This window comes from Mus caroli, chromosome 15 (assembly GCF_900094665.2).
Source record: "Mus caroli chromosome 15, CAROLI_EIJ_v1.1, whole genome shotgun sequence".
Taxonomy (NCBI): Eukaryota; Metazoa; Chordata; class Mammalia; order Rodentia; family Muridae; genus Mus; species Mus caroli.
The window spans coordinates 63,722,613-63,744,119 of NC_034584.1; the positions used below are offsets into that span (position 1 = coordinate 63,722,613).

The following is a 21,507-nucleotide window of genomic DNA, read 5'->3' on the forward strand; positions in this document are numbered from 1 at the left end:
CAAGATATTTTATATTATTTGTGACTATTGAGAAGGGTGTTGTTTCCCTAATTTCTTTCTCATCCTGTTTATTCTTTGTGTAGAGAAAGGCCATTAATTCTTTTGCAGCCAGATGATTCTTAGTCACTATTTCTCTACATTCTGACCAGTTTTAGATCTCTGTAATACCATGCCCTCCACCCCTACAGATCCATTTTCTTGGCACATATGTTTGTATTAAACAAACAAACAAAACAACATATAAAAATTATCATTTAAGAATGTTTACTAGGATATCCATCTTAAAGTAAAGATTATATTATGCATTGCATTTTGATAGGCTCACCCCCAAGAAGAATGAAATCTAGAATGATATGAATTAAAAATGATAATATTCAGGATAAATTACAAGAAATATTGAATGTTGACTAAGGAAATCTTGGATCATTTTACATCTTAGGGATGCCGTATAATATTAACTTGTTAAGATTTGCATTTCCCAGAAGACTAAGGATGTTTAACATTCTTTAGGTGCTTCTCAGCATTCAATATTCCTCGCTTGAGAATTCTTTGTTTAGCTCTGTACACCATTTTTAATAGGGTTATTTGTTTCTCTGGAGTCTATCTTCTTGAGTTCTTTGTATATATTGGATATTAGCCCTCTTGTCAGATTTAGGATTGGTAAAAATCTTCTCCCAATCTGTTGGCTGCCATTTGTTCTATTTTCTCTGTCCTTTGCCTTACAGAAGCTTTGCAATTTTATGAGGTTCCATTTGTCAGTTCTTGATCTTACAACACATGCCATTGGCGTTCTCTTCAGGAAAATTTCCCCTGTGCCCATGTGCTCAAGGTTCTTCCCCACTTTCTTTACTATTAGTTTCATTGTATCTGGTTTTATGTGGAGGTTCTTCACACACTTGGACTTGAGCTTTGTACCAGGAGATAATAATGAATCAATTCACTTTCTTCTACCTGCTACCTGCCAGTTAAGCCAACACCATTTGTTGAAAATGCTGTCTTTTTTCTCACTGAATGGTTTCAGCTCTTTTGTCAAAGGTCAAGTCACCATAGGTGTGTGGGTTCATTTCTGGGTCTTCAGTTCTATTCAGTTGATCCACCTGTCTGTCACTGTACCAATACCATGCAGCATGTTGTTGTTGTTCTTGTTGTTGTTGTTGTACTTCTTCTTCTTCTTCTTCTTCTTCTTGTTTTGTTTTGTATCACAATTATGCTGTAGTATAGCATGAAGTCAGAGACAGTTATTTGGCCAGAAGTTCTTTTATTGCTGAGAATAGTTTTCACTATCCTGGGCTGTTTATTATTCCAGATGATTCTGGAAATTGTTCTTTCTAAATCTATGAATAATTGAGTCGGAATTTTGATGGGGATTACATTAAATCTGTAGATTACTTTCTCCCTGAGATTCCACATCACACTAGTCAGAATGGCTAAGATAAAAAACTTCAGTGACAGCAGATGTTGGTGAGAATGTGTAGAAAGAGAAACACTCCTCCATTTCTGAAGGGATTGCATGCTGGCACAACTACTCTGGTAATCACTTTGGCAGTTCCTTAGGGAAATTTTACATAGTACTACCTAAGGTCCCAGTTATACTACTCCTGGGCATATATCCAGAGATGCTCCAACAGGTAATAAGGACACATGCTCCACTATGTTCATAGCAGTCTAATTTATTGTAGCCAGATCTGTAAAGAACCCATATGTCCCTCAAGAGAGGAATGGATACAGAAAATGAGGTACATTTACACAATGGAGTACTACTCAGCTATTAAAAGCAGTGAATTCATGAAATTCTTAGGCAAATAGGTGGAACTAGAAAATATCATTCTGAGTGAGGTAACACAATCACAAAAGAACACACATGGTATGAATTCACTAATAAATGGATATTAGCCCTGAAGTTTGGAATACCCAAGGTACAATTCAGAGACTACATAAAGCTCAAGAAGAAGCAAGACCACAGTGTGGATACTTTGGTCCTTCTTAGAAGGTGGAACAAAATACCCATGGAAGGAGATACAGACACAAAGTGTGGAGCATAGCCTGAAGAAAAAGTGATTTAAATACTGTCCCACCCGGGGATCCATCCCATATTTAGTTACCAAACCCAGATACTATTGTGGATACCAACATGTGCTCGCTGACAAGAGCCTGATATAGCTGTCTCCTGAGAGGCTCTGCCAGTGCCTGACCAATAAAGAATTGGATGCTTACTGCCAACCAATGGACTGAGCACATGGAGCAGGGGAAAGGACCCAAGGAGCTGTAGGAGTTTGTAGCCCCATAGGCATAACACAATATGAATCAAGTAGTACCCCCAGAGCTCCCAAGGAATAAACCACCAATCAAAGAGTACACATGGAGACTCATGGCTCTAGCCTCATAGCAGAGGATGGCCTTGTTGGGCCTAAATGAGAGGAGAGGCACTTGGTCCTGTGAAGGATCTATGCCTCAGTGTAGGAGAATACCTGAAGAGGGGATCAGGAGTCGGTGGGTTGAACAGTGGGAGGAGGGATTGGATAGAAGATTTTTGGAGGGGAAACCAAGAAAGAGGATAATATTTCAAATCTTAATAAAGAAAATATCTAATTTTAAACAAAGATTAACTTGTTAAAGACTGAGTGACACTTTTTTTTTAATACATTTCTTATTTTTTATCATGAGAATTCTATCCTAGGAGGGGGACCCTATAGGAAGACAATCAGTCTCAATGAACCTGGACACCAGAGTTTGCTCTGACACTGATCCACCAACCAGGTAACATACAATAGCTGATATGAGGCCACCAACACATATACAGCAGAGAACTGCTAGGTCTTGACTCAGGGAGAGAGATGCACCTAACCCTTAAGAGATTTGAGGTTTCAGGTGGTGGGGAGGTCTGCTGGGATTGGGACATCTTCTTGGAGATGAGAATGGGGAGGTATGAATTATGGAACAGTCAGAGGGCAGACTCGGAAGGGGATAAAGACTGGACTGTAAAAATGATTAAAGAATAAAAAAATTCTTAAGATTATGCCTACATTTTAAAAAAAGAAATGAAAAAGCACCATGGTTTTAGAAGTTCTTAATATATGACAGAGATGCCGGCAGCTCCCCATGACTACTCCATTTTATGCTCATTGTCTGCCTGTAAAAGCTGTCCTGAATGACACAACACTAACAATCTGAAGATGGCATGTTCATTCACAGAAGTGTTATGTCCACTCCCTGTATACTCAGCTATAAGAAATCTATGTTTACAAACGCATCACAATGGGAAGAACTTTTCTCAGCTTCTAAACATTTTGAATGGTGATACAATATTTTAGAATATGTAAAGGCTTAAGGAAAAGAATAATAAAAATCACCGCCAAAGAAGTAGATTGAAGAATCCCATTCTGTGAAGAAAAAGAACACTAATGTAAAACTTAAAGTTAACATAACAAATGCACATTTTATAACATAATTTTCCCATGCATGTATAAAAACACCCATAAAATGTCAACAAAAATTAAATTAACCACTACAATCAGAAGGGATTTCTTCAAATGGAAAATAAGAAAATGATGTCATAGTATATTGGTCACTTTTCTGCTGTAACATATGTTTTAGATAGATAATCTCAATGAAAAATTGTTTAGTTTTCTCACACATTTGGAGACTGCATAGTCTACAATACATTGTCTCCATCACATTGGGCTACCTCATGAAGGTATGAAAGTAGATGGTGGCTCAAAGCTGCTTACCAAGGGATTTGTGAGTGAAAGAGGGTAAACATTGGCTGCCACATTCCCCCTTCATTGATGATTAGCAATGGCCAAAAGACCTCAGCTAAAAGGGTTTGATTAGGCTACATACAAAAAAAGTAGATTAAGGTCTTATTTATATCAATAAGTAAATAATATATGATTTCAAAGTATGTTCTTTGCAGTAGACCAAAGATATGTTTATGTTGAAGATATATATTTAGATAAACTAGGATGCAGGAGTTCCAAATTAGTTGATAATGTAAGTTCTCTCCTGGGGAGATAAAAGTGAGCTCTTCTTTCAGTCTGAAGAATATTTGACTACAGATATAATGACAGTCTCATGGTGGACGTTCTTATATGACAAAGTGCAGGAGGCACTGGGAGAGAAAAAGTGTATTTAGAGATTTGATGATATTAGAAACAAATCATGTGTTACTGAAGAGTAAATTGTAATAAATCCATATTATCTTTGTTAGTCCAATAAGTCTCTAAGTAATTGCACAGTATCCATCTTAACTACATGCCACAAGGTTAATTTGGTCATTACTCTGTTGATGGATTTCCAAGTTGTCTTGTGTATGGGGTTAATATAAGTAAATTTGCTAAAGAGAGAAGAGAGAAGTAGAATTTAAGAAATCACAGCACAAACTGGAGCTCTTAGCTATAGCTTAACTCCTATAAATGGGCTCAAATTTCAGTCAGGGCGTTACATCAATGAGATTCAGAAACAATCGAGAATCTTATTATGGTTTCAGAGTTTGGCCATTTCCAATTGTCTTAGCCAGTAAATAGAAAATGGCATTTCTCCTTTGCATTTTTCTTTAAATATTTTTCTCAAAGAAATCAAATTATTACAAAATAATATGTACTGAAATGGCTTCCTGATGAAGTAGCATGACAATAACAGCAAGACTCACTTCTCATTTCCTGGTGGGTGTTATGGAATAGACTTAATGCTTTCTGCTAAGGTCACTAGACCATCAATCAGTTTGTTTCACTTGAGTTTCTTTCTAACATAGTTTTGTTAACCCTCTGCTCACCTTCTATAAAAACTCCCCCTAAAATCATTTTATTTTTCTATTATATATTTTTGTGTGATAAAGTGCCATTTTTATATTTCTGGAAATTAATTGAAGTTAATTAATAAACAATTTTAATCAAACTATTCATATCAAAAGTTGAATTTCTGCTTCAGTCAAGATTAGAATTGGTGTTTTGAACTTGCTTTTTCATAATGGTATTTTTATTAAATATTCTTTCTATTTTTTATATGCATTATTCATATTTTCTTTTAAAATATACCACATTTAATTCTTTGAGAGTGTCTTGTATTCATATAAAGTATTTCCATCATATTTACTCCTCAAGCCTTCTTCAAACTTCACACAGATTCAGCTCTTAATTATTCACGCTCTCTGTCATGGTCTCCACTTTTATCTACTGACTGTATTTTATGCTGTCTACATATCTGTGTCTATAGGGCCATCCACTGAAGCATAGTGGCATAGTGTACTTAATAATGATCTTTATTTCTTAATTCATATGTTAAAAATTATAGTTGCATAGTTTATTTCATTCTCAGTCATCCCTCCGTTCCATTCTATTTACCAGATTCCCTGATCTTAAAAGGTCACTTTTCTTAAAATTTGTACAAATACCCACACATACACACACACACACACACACACACACACACACAGAGAGAGAGAGAGAGAGAGAGAGAGAGAGAGAGAGAGAGGCACTACTTTTATATCCATACTTTCAGGGTTATTGGGTATTAGATACCCAATAGATAGCTATTTCCTGACAAAGATTATTTTTCCATCTCACAGCATTCCTCAGTTGCCTGTAAATCTTTGTCTAGGATTAAGGCCTTGTGAGCTTTCTCTTTCCACATTAGCATGTCTATTGGTGTCATTCTTGCTTTGGTCTTGTTTGGGCAGTTATGCTGGTGAAAAGAAATAAATAGTTTCTGTGACATTTCTAGGAAAATCACAGCAAACTTCTCTTTGCTTTGGCTCTTACACTCTTTGTGTTTTCTCTTCCATAATGAACAATTAGGCAGGAATAATAAAAACATGGGTCTTGGAGGAGAACCTAAACTGCCATCATATTAAAGTGTCATCATTCTTAAGAACATTCTAAATAGATTTCTTTATACCTGCAGATGAGTGTGGTTCTGACCTGCAGTGAATATTTTTCTATTTGCAACCAATGAGAAACAGAAAACTACAACAAATAAAAATTTAGAATTTTGGGGCCCAGTCTCAATTGCCACATCATTAGTCTTATTAAATGCTAATTTATTACCTCCAGAATCCAGAGTACTTCAGAGATGCCTAAACTCAATGAATTAAAGCAATTAAAATGAACAAGTTTTGCTATTTATTCTAGTTCAACTTTCAAAGGCCAGTCATTTATCAATGACTCTCGTGGGACGATTGTTTGAGTTTGAGTGTACAACATGTGAGTGGATAATTATGTTGTGCATTGTTTATAGAATGTTTAAAGTCAGTTTAGACAAATTGTTTGGTGAATGTTATGAAAAAGTTAATTTTTTTTGAACATCAGTAAAAAAAATTAAGGGTTTAACCAAGATCTAAGGCATTCTAATATTCTCTATTTCCCAAGCAGTAATTCAGATCAAGGATTAGTAACAGCAAAATTAATGTAATATACTTCCTGCTTGAAATGCATTGGCTTTTACAGTTAATAAAATATATCTTAGAGTATGAATATGATTTAAATTTAATATTTATTCTAATATGTATGTTCATATATATAATAGGTATATAATATATGTAATTCAATATACATGCTTGCTTCCAGGTATACTTATATAAGCAAACAGAAAAGTGAAGTCTCTTCAAATTCATATACCGACTGACCACAGATTGTACAGTCTTATACTTCTCAATTCTTTAATTTCTAAATATAAAGCTGGCAGACAAATGTTTTAAAGGAATATCCTGCTTACATATCTGCTCACCAACCTTCTTTCTTCTACTTAATATCCATTTGCATATATTCTATCTGGCATAGAGTTGAAATTTTCCATAAATGTGACTTTGCATATAAACTAAAAAGGGTTTCTTCAGCCATTGGACACAGGGCTTGAACAAAAACCATATTTAAAATCTTAGAGATTCATGCAAACAAGAAACACAAACAAGGAAATCATTCAAATGGTCTTTCTCTGCTCAGATATGACCTCACTCTTATTTTTCTATTTAGCACCCATTATTTTTTTCTGTCATGTCTTGTGATCAACATAAATTCCTTCTCTGAGGATATGTTCTGAATGACTCATTTTCTGAGTTGAGTACTTCCGTTTCGGTATTACTCTATGTAGCAGAGGAATTATTTCATCTGCCATCATATGAACATATATTAGGATGAGAGTCTGTCTTCTGTGTGGGACATGTGCTAGCATGGACTAATCAGCCATCTTTTCCCTTTTACTTATTAATTTATTTTCTTTTTTTAATAAACTGATAATGATTTAAAGTTACTTAAATTTAGATATTTTCCTAGATTACAAATAGAAAATATATTGCAGGCAGAAGCTGTATGTCTGATTTTTCATAACATTCACCACATTCAATCACAGTAGAAATGTGAAAACTATGTCTGTGCTCTTCTTTCTATGAGATGAAAAGAGACACTTCTTGAAAAAAGTATCAACACAACTAGGGACATTATAAGAAACTATAAAATCAAACATATGCCACCCCTGAAATCCCATATATTGCTTGCAAGCAATATTGGAAGTAACCAGCCTTTAATAAATAAATGAAGGCATGAAAGACAACAAACACACAATAAAACAATAGAAATATACTAACATTCAAGATGGGTGAAAATTTTACTTGAGAAATTCATTTTAATATCATGGGAGGTACACATTCTTCCTCTCTTACTTCAGTGAAATGGAGTGTCCTGTGACAGATGTTAGGGGCATTTCTTTCTGAGTAGTGGGTAGGTACTAAACATTGTTAAAACAGTTTTAAAATCTGTTAAAACAGTTTTAGTGTTAAGGATAAGTTCCTTAAATTACATCTGTGAGTAATCTTTTGTATCCAATTAACTATTAATAATCAAAAACTACGGGCATGGTGCTACTTGACTTCTGATTAGAAGTTATTGAACTTTCTTTGTTGGCCCTCATGACAAGCAAGAAGATTGCTATTATAACATTGTGACTTCCACAGATTTAGGATTGACCTGGGATATGGAGATGAAGATGCCAAGGCACACACATAAAAGTTGGAATCTGGTGGGTCTCTTACTCTAATGAAGTCAGACATGCAAAAGCCCAGAAACTCATTTATTTACTATATACAGAATGAAAAGGGAGAAGGAAACAAAGACCTAGTCTTGGCATGGCTATCTGTAGAGAAAAAGCCACACTTTGTCCTCTAGAACAAGGAAAGTGCAATTAAATCTTTCTGCACACGTTGTCAGCGTTCCTATGTAAAACAGGGGATGTTTTGCCATTCTTCCATGTTTGAACTGCGGAAGAATTTGCAGTACCTGAATTTGAGGCATTAGGGGAATCTTGACGTGGCCATATTCACACCAAATAATTCACATTCACTGAGAATTTCATCTGCTCCCCACTCAACAAGCTACCTTCCCTACATCAATATTTTTTTTCTAATCATCTTGAATATGCCATGGATGATTTTAGGCAGTTATGCAAAAATTTCCCCTGATTTTGTGCCTCCTAAACATGCAATGGCTGTTTTAAACTATATGCACAACAGGTTTTGCTAACACAAACTTCATCGAATTAATGAACTCTAAATAGTCAATACCCATTTTCACCTTGATCAGTGCAAAATCAAATTTTTCCTCCTGACCACTTAATTCCCAGAAATAACAACACCGAGACTAATTATCTATTAGTACATGTTTATGCCAATGGCCTTGGCTTAATCTCCCTCCAACTATCTTTTAACTTATCACCCCTTTTATTCTAACCTGAGTTCAGCTATGTTGCTGGATTCTTCATTACTTCTTCCTTCTTTCTGTTGGTATTCCTGGGGCTAATCTCTCCTTTATTCTAATCTGAGTTCAGCTGCATGGCTACTTTTGATCTGTCTCCTCAGAATTCCAGGGCAAATCTCCAGTGACTCTGACTATCTGCCAAAATCATTTCTCTCCCTGTCAGATGTTCCACCTGCTATATACTGCCTCAGCTCATTGGCATAAGCTTTTTTATTGATAGGTGATGCATATAAGAAATTCTCTCTACATATCTGAGTAGGGATAGTTCTCTTGGTGGAAGGCCTATTTTCACCACTATTAAGAGGAAATATGGTCCAAGTAAATGACTATATTTGGCCCAAATAGTTATGATTGAACACTTCTTGGGCTATATAATGAAGTTGCTAAGACATAATCAGTGGGTAGCTTATGAGACTATTTCTTGGGCTGCCTCCTTTTGGATAATATTATTGGTGTCTGTAGTGAATAAAGCTGCTATGAACATAGTGGAGCACATGTCTTTGGGTATGGGGGACATCTTTTGGATATAAATTCAGGAGCAGAATAGCTGGGTCTTGAGGTAGAACTATTTCCAATTTTCTGAGAAACCATCCGATTAATTTCCAAAATGGTTGTCCAAGTTTGCAGTCCCACCAGCAGTGGAAGAGTATTCCCCTTTTTTCCACATTCTCACCAGCATTTGTTCTCACTTCCATTTTGATTTTGACCATTCTGATTGGTGTAATGTGGAGTCTCAGTTCACTTTGATTTGCATTTCCCTGATGAATAAGGATGTTGAACATCACTTTAAGTGCTTCTTGGCCATTCAAAATTTTTCTGTTGAGAATTCTTTTATCTATGTACCCAATTTTTAAATTGAGTTATTTGGTTTGTTGGAGTCTAACTGCTTAAGTTTTTAAAATATTTTGGGTATTAGCCCTGTGTCAGATGGAGGGATTCTGAAGATATTTTCCAAATCTGTAGGCTGCTGATGCCATATTTACTATGTCCTTTGCCTTACAAAAGTTTTTCATTTCATGATCACTCATTTATCAATTATTAATATTAGACTCTGAGTCATGGTTTTATTTTTAGGAAATTTTCTCCTATATCAATTTGTTCAAAGTTATTTTTATCTTCTCTTCTATTAGATTGAGTGTTTATAGTTTTATGTTGAGGTCCTTGATTCACGTAGACTCAGGTTTTGTGCAGGGTGATGAATATGAATCTATTTGCATTGTATGCAGACATCCAATTAGACCAGCACCATTTGCTAAAGATTTTTTCCATTGTATGCTTTTGCCTTCTTTGTAAAAAAATAAGTGTCCATATTTGTGTGGGCTTATTTTGGGGTCTCTGATGTGATGTCATTGATCAACCTGTCTGATTCTGTACCAATACTATGAAATGTTTAATCACTATTGCTCTGTAGTACAGCTTGAGGTGAGGGATGGTGATTTCTCTGGAAGTTCTTGTATTGTTAAGAGTTGATTTGCTATCTTGGGCTTTTGTTTTTCAATATGAAGTTGAGAAATTTTCCTTCAAGCTATGTTAAAAGTTGTGTTGGAATTTTGATGGGAATTGCACTGCATCTATAGATTGCTTTGGTAAGATGGCCATTTTTACTACATTAATCCTAGTGATGATTCAGGAGTATGAGAAATCGTTCCATCTTCTGATAGCTTCTTCAATTTCTGACTTCAGGAATATCAGGTCTAGTCATACAGATTTTTCACTGTGTTGGATAGAGATACATCAAGATACTTTATATTACTTGTGGCTATTGTGAAAAGTTTAGTTTTTCTAATTTATTTCATGGCCCATTTATTATTTCTATAAGGGACAGCTACTGATTATTCTGAGTTAATTTTATATCCAGCCACTTTGCTAAGGTTATCAGCTCTAATAGTACCCTGTTAGACTTTTAGGGGTACCTATATATTATCATATCATCCATGAATACTTATATATATTGAATTCTTCCTTTCTCATTTGTGTCCCCTTAATCTCCTTTAGCTTTGTCATTGCTATAGCTAAAACTTTAAGCACTATATTGCATAGATAGGGAGAGAGAGGGCAGTCTTGTTTGGTATCTGTCTTTAGAATGATTGCTTCAAGTTTCTCTTCATTTAATTTGACATTGGCTATCATCTTGTTGTATATTGCTTTCATTGTGTTTAAGTATATGGCTTGAATCATGATCGCTTCAATACTTTTAACATGAAGGGGTGTTGGATTTTGTCATAGGATTTTTCTGTGCCTAATGAGATGCTCATATGATATTTTTCACCCAGTTTATTTATATTGTGGATTATGTTAATGAATTTTCACATACTGAACCATCCTTGCATTCCTGGGATGAAGCCTACTTGATCATCATGGATGGTTTTTTTTTTTTTTTGATGTTTCTGGATTTTGTTTGTGAGAATTCATTGAGTGCTTTTATGTTGATATTCATAAGCAAAATTGGTCTAATCTCTCTCTCTCTCTCTCTCTCTCTCTCTCTCTCTCTCTCTCTCTCTCTCTCTCTCATTTGTATGGTTTAGGGATTAGTTTTGTGGAGTACAAGCTTTTGAAGTAAGACCTGAAGAAAGAATATTATTATTTTTTTTAATTTTAGTGGTTTCTGTTCTCCCGTCTTCCTCTTCATTTATGATTTTATTAGATACTGTCTCTTTGCTTTTTTGTTAGTTTGAATAATGATTTGTCTATCTTGTTGATTTTTTCAAAGAACTAGCCCTTGGTTTTGTTGATTCTTTGTATTGTTCTCTTTGTTTCTATTTGATTGATTTCAACACTGAGTTTGACTAATTCCTGCTATCTATTCCTCTTGTGTGTGTTTGATTCTTTTTGTTTTAGAGCTTCCAGGTGTGCTGTTAAGTTGATAGTATAAAATCTCCTTATGAAGGTACTTAATGCTGTACATTTTCCTTTACTCTGTTTTGATTGTATCCAAAAGTTTAAGTATGTTGTGCTTTTTCATTGAATTCCAGAATGTCTTTAATTTTTTCTTTATTTCTTCCCTGACCCAGTGATTACTGAGTAGAATAGTTGTTCAATTTCCAGGAGTATGTGGATTCTCTGTTGTATATGTTGTTTAAGTTCAGCCTTAATTCATGGTGATATGATAACATGTGATCTTATATCTTTTGAGGTTTGCTTTGTGCCTGATTATATGATCAACTTTGGAAAATGTTCTGTGGGGTGCTGAAAAGAAGGTATATTCTTATGGTTTTGGGGTGAAAGGACCTATAGATATCTAATAAATCCATTTGGTTCAGAACATCTGTTAGTTTCATTATTTCTCTCTATAGTTTATGTTTCAGTGACCTGTTCATTGGTGAGAATTTTGTGTTGAAGTCCCCCACTATAATTGTGTGGTGTTTAATGTGTGGTTTGAGCTTTAGGCAAATTTCTTTTACAAATGTGGATACCCTTGCATGTGAGACATATATGTTCACAATTGAGAAGACATTTTGGTGGGTTTTTCCTTTGATGCATATAAAGTATCCTATCCCATCTCTTTTGATTATTTTGGTTGAAAGTCTATTTTATTGGATATTATAAGGTCTGCTAGAATTTGTTTCTTGGGGCTGTTTGCTTTGAAACATCTTATCCAGGTCTTTACTGTGAAGTAGTAGCTATCTTTGTTGCCAAGGTATATGCCTTATAGGCAGCAAAATGGTGGATCCCGCTTATGTATTCTGTCTGTAGAAGGTGTCCTTTTATTGGTGAATTGAGTTCATTTGTGTTGAGATATGTTAATGACTAATGATTGTTAGTTCCTCCTATTTCAATGTTGGGAATGGTACTGGTACTGGAGATATGCGAGTTTCTTTTGATTTTGCTGTGAGATGATTAATTTCATTTGTTTCCTTGGGAGTAGTTACCCTACTTATGGATTCCTTATTGTATTCTATGAATGGCTGAACTAGAAATATATTGTTTCAATTTCTATTCTTCATGGAGTATCATTGTTTCTCCATTTAAGGTGACTGAAATTTTTGCTGGGTATCATAGTCTGGGCTGTCATCTCTGGTCTCTTAGGGTCTGTGAGACATTTGTCCAGGATCTTCTGGCTTTTAGAGTCTCTGTTGTAAAGGCAGGCATAGTTCTGATACATTTGCCTTTATAGGTTTCTTGGCCTTTTTTCTTTGCAGCTTCTTTTATATTCTTTCTTTGTTCTGTATATTTAGTGTTTTGATTATGATTTGGTGGCAGGCTTTTCTTTTTTGGTCCAATATATTTGGCATTCTGTAAGCTATTTGTATGTTTATAACCATCTATTTCTTTGGTAAGGGAAATTTTCTCCTATGATTTTGGTCAAGATATTTTCTGGCCTTTTGAACTGAGAACCTTCACCCTCTATTATGCCTATTATTCTTAGTTTTGGTCTATTCAGAAAGTGCCAAATTTCCTGTATGTTTTGAGTTAGGAATATTTTAGATTTCGCATTTTCTTTGACCTATGTATTTATTTTCTTTTCATAATATCTTCTATGCCTCATATTTTCTCTTCATCTCTTGCATTCAGTTGGTGGTGCTTGTGTGTGTGTGTGTGTGTATTCCTGTATTCCCCCCCCCCATAGGTCTTCCATCTCCAGCTTTTCCTCCATTTATGTTTTCTTTTTTGCTTCTATTTCCATATATAGGTCTTGGACCATTTTATTCATTTCTTTAACCTGTTTGGTTGTATTTTCCTGTATTTCTCTAAAAGATTTATTTGTTTCCTTCTTAAAGATTCCTACCTATCTGCCTGCTTTCTTTCTCTCTCTCTTTCTCTCTCTCTCTCTTTCTTTCTTTCTTTCTTTCTTTCTTTCTTTCTTTCTTTCTTTCTTTCTTTCTTTCTTCTTTTGCTTCAGCTGCTGTTTATTGACATTCAGGTGAGCACCATAGCAACAGGCATGGAGATTCTGCAGAAAACAAGGTAGAGAGTGGAGTGTCTGCAGTGACAGCAGTGGAATACACAAGGAGGAGTGTGGAGGTCAAAGGTGTTGGGAAACCAGATCAAGGCCAGGACCAAAAGTCATCTACACTGGGCCCCTAGGCCCCATGTCCTCAGCCCCTACTCTTGCCATCTCCTGACTCCAGGCTAGGCCTGGGAATTCTCTGAACAACTTTCTACAGGAGCAAAGTACACAGAGATGCTGCTGCCCTTCTGTGGTAAAGTCAGAAGGTTTCCAGTCCTGCATTCCTTCCTGGCTCAAATAGGGCCATGAAAAATGTCTAGGCTCTATTGCATGATTTAGAGGCATTTATTTTCTCTGGTGTTCCAGCCCACCAGCGCCACACTATGGCCCAGAGTGAGCACTACAAGCGTTACTGGCCTAATGAATAGGATAGGGGAGGAGAAGGGACAGGAACTAGAAGAGGGGCTCCAGAGAGCCATCAAGGTACAGGCACTACACACATGGTGTTGGTGAAGCCAGAGTCAGGGCACCAATTGGGCAACACAATGACAACACCTCCATTCTTGAAGAACCCTCAGGCCTTCGGGTCTTGCCCAAAATCCATGGCCAATTTTACAGAAAGGTCAACATCATCAGCCCAGGCATTCAGTATGGCAGGCATCCTTACACAGCACAGGGGAGATGCCATGGAACAGATGGTCCTGGGGAGCAGTCTGAGGATTGCGTGTCACAGTAATGATAGGAGCCCAAGTGCAATTCCTGGCCATGTGTTGAGCATTCTTGCCAGATTTGGTGAGCAAGATAATAGCCCCACTGCAGCAATTGCAGGAGGCCTCCTTGGCACTCCTGGCAGCAGCTTCTGTGGGGTCGCTGTTAATGTGTACCAGGCAGCAAAATTCCTCGAATAGTTGCAAGTGGTAAATGCAAGCCTCTGCCTCTTTGGCAATCAGGTGTTGCATGCGAACAGCCTCCAGAGGGTAGTCCCCCTTGGCTGTTTCTCCAGACAGCATGATGCAGTCGGCTTCATCCAGGACTGCATTGACCTTCAGCACAGGTGGGGTGAAACTTCTTGATCATGCTCTCCTGCATCTGTGTAGTACAGATGACAGGCTTCCCACCTCGGTTGCATCGTCCAGTCATCATCTTCTGAGCCAGGAAGACCTTCTCTGCAGGAATCTCAATGCCCAGGTCACCATGAGCCACCATGATTCCATCACTGGCCTCCAAGATCTCATCAAACCAGTGAACACTTTCATGGTTCTCAATTTTGCTGATGATCTTGATGTTCTTGCCCTTCTCTCCTAGGAACTTCCTAACTTCATGCACGTCGGCTGCCTTGTGGATAGAAAGATGCAAACACCATGTCCACATCCTGCTCCACCCCAAAGTTCAGGACCTAGTTATTCTTTTCCGACTCAGCAGGAGGTCCACAGCAGTGCTAGGCAGGTTCATGCCCTTCTTGCTGCCCAAGGAGCCATCATTCTCCACCTCCGTCACCAGGAAGTCAGCACCTTTCTCCTTCACCTGCAGTGAGATGAACCCATCATCCACGGAGATCTTGCTGCCCACCTCCACCACCTTGCAGATGTGCTTATAGCCCAGTCACAGGATGTCCTCATTACACTTCTCCATGTAAGCTTTGTCCAGGGTGATCTTCAGAGTGGTTCTCTTCTTCAGCTCTACCTCTGCAGTGCCTCTGCCCTTGATGAGTCCGGTCCAGATCTCAGTTCCCTTTGTATCCAGAGCCATCGCAACAGGATGGTAGAGAATGGGATCAGATGCAAAGCTTTCTGTGGCTGCAGGGACATTCTTGATGGTCTCTGCATGGTACTTATAGGTTCCATGAATGAAATTCAGCCAAGCTACGTTCATCCCAGACTTAATCATCTCCTTCAGCATCTCCATAGTTCAGGAATCAGGGTCATTGGTACAAATGATGCCAGTGTTGCAGGCCGTGATGGGCAAAGAGTCAATGTGCAGGCAGCACAAGTGTTCCAGGAAGGTGTTAGCCATGGCTGCATGGAGCTGCTGGGTCAGAATGAAGGCAGTCCCTGCCTCACTGTGTGGCTTCTGCATGGTTCCTGAAGTCCTTGGGTGTACTTGTTCCTGCTGCGATACCTAAAGTGGAAGTCTGCCAAGTCAGGATGCATCGCTGCTGTGGACGCTTTCCTGTTTTTCTTTAAGGGGATTATTTATACCCTCTTTAAAGGGCTCTATCATCTTCATGAGATCTGATTCAAGGTCACAGTCTTGCTCTTCAGGTGTATTAGATTATTCAGGGGTTGCTGAAGTAGGAGAGCTCAGTATTTGCTTCTGTGGATTATGTTCTTATATTTGTCTTATACCATCTGGTTTTCTTTGGTGTTGGCTGGCCTGGGTGTTCTGGTTGTAGCAGGCCTCCTGAAAAGCAGGTTTAGCTTTGTGCCCTGGATTAAAGCATGTCTCCTGGGAGGTAGGCAGATATGTGGGGTTTGTAGTGGTGCACTGATCCCTAACTGCAAGTAGAAGTTCAGACCAGAAGGAAGATGGAGATCTGACAAGTTGAGGCAGAGCACAGAACTGCTGGGTTTGCTGGTGTCCCTGCAGGTGGGGGTAGAAGATCTTAGATGTGTGTCCTGAGATAGAGCAGGACTCTTGGGAAGCAGACAGAGCTATGGGGTGTCAGCAGCATGGAAATCGGCAGGTGGAGGTTTGGCTGGGTCTAGGTTCTTCAGAAGTCTTTATGTTTCAGACCATAGGTCATCTTCACCCACTTATTGGGGTGAATCTTGTCAATCATTCTCTGTCCTTACTGTTTGTCCTGCCACCAGATTTTTCTCTCAATATATTTGACTCATACTCTAGAAAATCTCGGGGGATAATAGACTTTGTTTTTAGAATAACCACAAATAATATCAGCATTCATCTTTGAATCCTCATGAAGCTTTATCGTTTATGTGTTATAAATAGAGGACAATCTACCAAATATTATGAGGTAAATGTAATTTTTCACATAATTATCTCAGGAGATATTATTCAGATGTCATTCATCATTTTCAAGCCTCTAAATACCGAAAATATATGCATGACAACATCTCCTCCCTCTGGGGGGAAACAAAAATGAATATAACCACTTGTGACTTATAATTTTTTTGAAGTATAACCAAATTTTATACTATTTCCCATTTCATGGGGGTATAATCCTTCAGATTTGTTTTGGAAAAAAAAAGTTAGTTTTATTTTTTTTTCCCTGTGGCAAACACATAAGGGAGTTATTTAAATTGGGAATTGCTGATGTCTTACCCTGATCACTGTTTTATCAAGGCTGTGGTTTTACATTGAATCACCTTTACAACGGTATCTTGCAGGAGCTAAGGGAACAAAAAAGTTATCCCAAATCCATAAATAAATTTGTTTTGCTTTCAGTCTTTTAGCAAAGTAACTCTGCAAATTCCTAAAACTTCTAACTGGAAGTACATGTGGCACAAAGGACAAAACCCATTTTACACAAGATGGTCATGGTGATGAGGAAGGAGATGGTTATGGGTCATAGTTACTTGTACCTCTACTTTCTTTAAACAGTGGATTCTGTGAGGCATAAAACAATCACAGCAACTATAGCAGATCATTCTCTACCAAAATCTGTTCCCCTGTGAGCAACACTGTTTCTTCACCACTGTAGCTGTCAGAAGTCATTGAAAAAATGAAAAGCCATGTGTGGATGTGGGCTACCAAAGCTAGCACAAGCTCAGCTCATTTGAGCATTGAACCTCCCTTTTACTTAATGAAGTCCTTAATTATAGAACCAAGTGGGAAAGTGTGAGTCTACCTGCATTGGTACAGATTATGCTTGAAGAGTATATATAAAATTATACATTTATAAATTGAAAATCAAGTATATATATGGCTTTTGAGGACAGAGCTGCATCTTTAAAATCTTCAGTTCTTTACTATTAACCGCACAACACTCAAATAGACTGGAATATTTTGTATAATTGAATCCTTCCTTAGATGGTATATCTACAGAGTACTTGAAAAAAATCTCATTAAAGATGAACTGCTATTTCTATTTTGTTAAAAGAAATAGAAATCTCTCAGTCAGTCTCTGTCAATTTTAGTTCCTTATATCATCTTCAGTCACTGGCATCAACCAATATCTATACATTTTGATGATTTCAGTCATTTGAATTTATTGTGTGTGACTTGGATACACATAGAAACTCACTCACTAATATGTACAACTCTAAATCTCAGAGAATTAAAATGTGTACATTGAAAATCAAGTTTTTAAGTTTAATTTCTGGTATATTTTTAGTTAAGCAGTACAGTTCTTCAAACAGTAAATTTTTCAGAAAGAATTTACATATTTCAAAAAGTATCGAAAAATAGATAGATAGATAGATAGATAGATAGATAGATAGATAGATAGATAGTTTAGGGGCATGTAGGAGGACAAAAACAGCTTTAGAACTCATGGAATGTAGCCAAAAATGACCACAACAATCATAGGTGTGCCTGGGAGAGGCAGAGCCTTGAGTAGTATGTTTCCTGAGGACTCCATGTTGTTATAGAGCAAATTCTGCTTGTTGCCTTCACAGTCACCACATTCATTCTTATCTATTAGTTGCATGATCCCTTTAATGGGGCTTTCAGCTCCTTGCTGGGCAGGGTCATTGGCATTCACAATAACAGTGTTTGATCGTTTTCAAGCATTGCTGCTATGGTAAATTAGTGATTCAATTTTCAACCTTGGAAGTAACTTAGAAATATCGATATATTAGCATTAGCCACCATCCTTAGAAAGAATTTTGAGAAGTTGATGATTAGTAAATTTAGGTTAAAAAGGTTTTGTCAATAGCTTTAATGAAGAATATCTTAGAAACTTGAAGTTCAGAAAGGCACACTTTTAATAGCTGAGCTAGGGCTTTCCGAAGGCCAGGGAACAAGAACAATGGCAACCTGAATAGCACTGGGTGACATGACTCTTGCTGAAGCTGGGCTGCTATTATAGAGCAGTGTCTGTGTAGTTGGTAATCAAGCTGATAAGTAATTTCTTGTAGCCATTTTTGCAATCAGCTTCTTGATATGATTTAATATATTTTGGGTTGCTGGACCAAAGTCATGCCTATTTTGGAGAGATCTTCTCTATGTGTGTTATCAGGAAAGGAAAAAAAAAAGGCTTTATACCCCTTCCAAAGTAAACTAGATCAGATATGATAGAAGAAGAACCCCCACCCCCCAGAAGATCTTGGATGGAGACAGGTAAGAAAAATTCAAGAAAACCAAATAAGATAAATAAAATGAATTGCTGATCTGACTACATGGGCACAATCCTGAAACTGGCATGGACATAAAAATGTCTAGCCAAAGCTTCAGCTAAATATAGTCAGTAAAGATTTTTTGGTTAAAAAAAGGGGTCAATGTAGCTCCTTATATTATCATGCTGACTGGGTCCCCAAAACTGTTTGCACAAAAGGGTTTACATGTAACTTCTGGAAACTTGCTCCTAGTTAATTTTTATTGGTAAGTAAAAGTTGCAAGAGTCATTAGCTGGGGAGAAGAGATATGGGCAGAATTTGAGATTTTCCAAGGCTTGCGACCTGTGAGGAAGGAGAATGGAAAAGAGATACCATGCCTTAGGAGGTATAGCACAGAGATTCAGAACCACCCCAAAAAGGGACCAAGAGAACACAACCCAGTTGGTTCAAGCATAGCCAAGATATAACATAAAATTAGTAAGCTTTAACTTGGAATTATCAGTTGGATTCTAACAACATAGAAGATATGCAGTTGCCCAGTTATTGTTCTCTTCAAGGCATATGAAAATATAAAGGCTGTGTGTATTTATAATTTAGGAACATAAACCACTGAGGTAGGTAGTAACCCCATGCTGTCATTCATTAATATTTGTACCACATATCTATAAAAGCAAGAAAGGAATAAATTTGACAAAAAGTAGTAACTGAGCTTGATGTCATTTTACTCAACCAAAGTAAATTATATCACCAAAGTGGAAGTGACAGTATGATGTGACTCAACCCTAGAGCAGAGCCACCAATAGATGGCTCTCCTTGAGCAATGATGGTTGCTGTTATCATAAAGCTTATTTGCATTATAATGTACATATTTTACTTCATGTCCCTCCTTTGGGGAATCTTCTCCTTCTCAAGTTTATTGGGAAATGTTCTTTATGCCAAGGTTATTGACTCCATAATAACCAGAAAGAGCATGATTCCAGGAAGTGATAATATATATGGTGTTCCTCAACAAAGTGATAATACTGTGACCTTCGGGAGAGCCCTTAAGGCTGTGGGAAAGAACTCTAAAAACATGAGTTCAAGAATATATGTAAGAACTGTTCTTTACAAGGATTCCTCAGCTTCGCAAAATATAAGGATGCAATATGAATTATATGAGGGGCTTCTTGGACCTGAAAGAACAGAGGCTATTACTAAGACAGCATAGATAAGGAAACATCATTTGGTCAATAGAGGAAAAAACCTGAATCACAACAGGGAAAGGAAAAGGCAAAAAAACAACAGCTTACAAATACAAAATGTATGGTATAAGTATTAAAGAGGTATCAGAAAGTGAAATAGAGCAGAATCTTGTGTTCAAAGAGATAAAGAGAGTTGGGGAGTGATGATCTCAGGGAAATACCCCACCTAGCTAAATTTACTGTTTGTATTTGCACTTGAACAAGAATTTTTTTGAATTTTTACTCTGGAATGAACTACAATCAAGAAATGGAGGACAAACTTTTAATCCAGATCTTGAGATAGGAAGACATAGGCTTTTGATCCAGATCTTGAAGAATAGAGTCCATGAAAAGCTTAGTCCCAGACATGGTATTATACATCTTTAATTCCAGGAGACAAAGGCAAGAAGATTTCTGAGTTCAAGACCAGACTGGGACAGAACAATTTCTAGGTGAATAAAAGCTTATGTTCTGGCGTAGTGGTACATATCTTTAATTTCAGCATTCAAGAAGCAGATCTCTGAGTCCAAGTTCTGTCTAATAGAGCAATGAGGTCTTGCTATAGCTCCAGCAAGCATCTTAAGCCATGTAGCTGTGTCTCTATAGTCAAGCTGCTAAGGTCATAAAATGCTGATTTGTAGGATAATCAAGAGAGAACTTGATATGCAATTCTTAAGAATGTGCCTTATGCAAAATAAAAGACTGGGCTTTGGTCTGCAAGATTGAGCTACCTTGAGCAGAGCTATCATGAACAGAGAGCTATCTTAAGCAGATTACAGAGCTGAGAGCTTGCATCCATCAATGACTTTGAGGCATTTCTTCCCAATCACCCCTTCTTTACTAACTTCTCCCAAACTAAGGTTTGTCCTTGGTAGGCAACTTGATAAATTTATTGAAATTATTTACAAGAATACAGATGAGGTGCTATTTACATGATAAGGAATGACCCAAATACAGCTGCATAATTTAATTTCATGCCTGGCATGAATTAAACCTACAAATCTGGAATATTTTGTGGCATGCAGGAAGTACAACAGACAGAAGAGCTTATATAACCTGAGGATGGACTTAATCCATATACAGCCTTGAATACAAAGGGTCTTGAGTATTTGTTCAATTGGTTCCTGATACTTATTAATTTTTTCATCCTATGTTTTAAGAAATATTTATTTAGAAATCCCTGAATCTTGGTGAATATTCAAGAAGGGTAGAATGTTTCAATTTCTTTTTAGAACTTTATGAGTCTTTTTTTTTAATTTTTAATATTTTTATTACATATTTTCCTCAGTTACATTTCCAATGCTATCCCAAAAGTCCCCCATAGCACCCCCCACTTCCCTACCCACCCATTCCCATTCTTTTGGCCCTGGCATTCCCCTATATTGGGGCATATAAAGTTTGCAAGTCCAATGGGCCTCTCT

At 37.1% G+C, this 21,507-nt stretch overlaps 1 pseudogene; it reads right to left on the reverse strand.

Moving 5' to 3' along the window:
• Positions 1-14,107: 14,107 nt before the first annotated feature.
• LOC110310938 lies at positions 14,108-15,717 on the reverse strand (annotated as a pseudogene).
• Between the last annotated feature and the right edge of the window lie 5,790 nt (positions 15,718-21,507).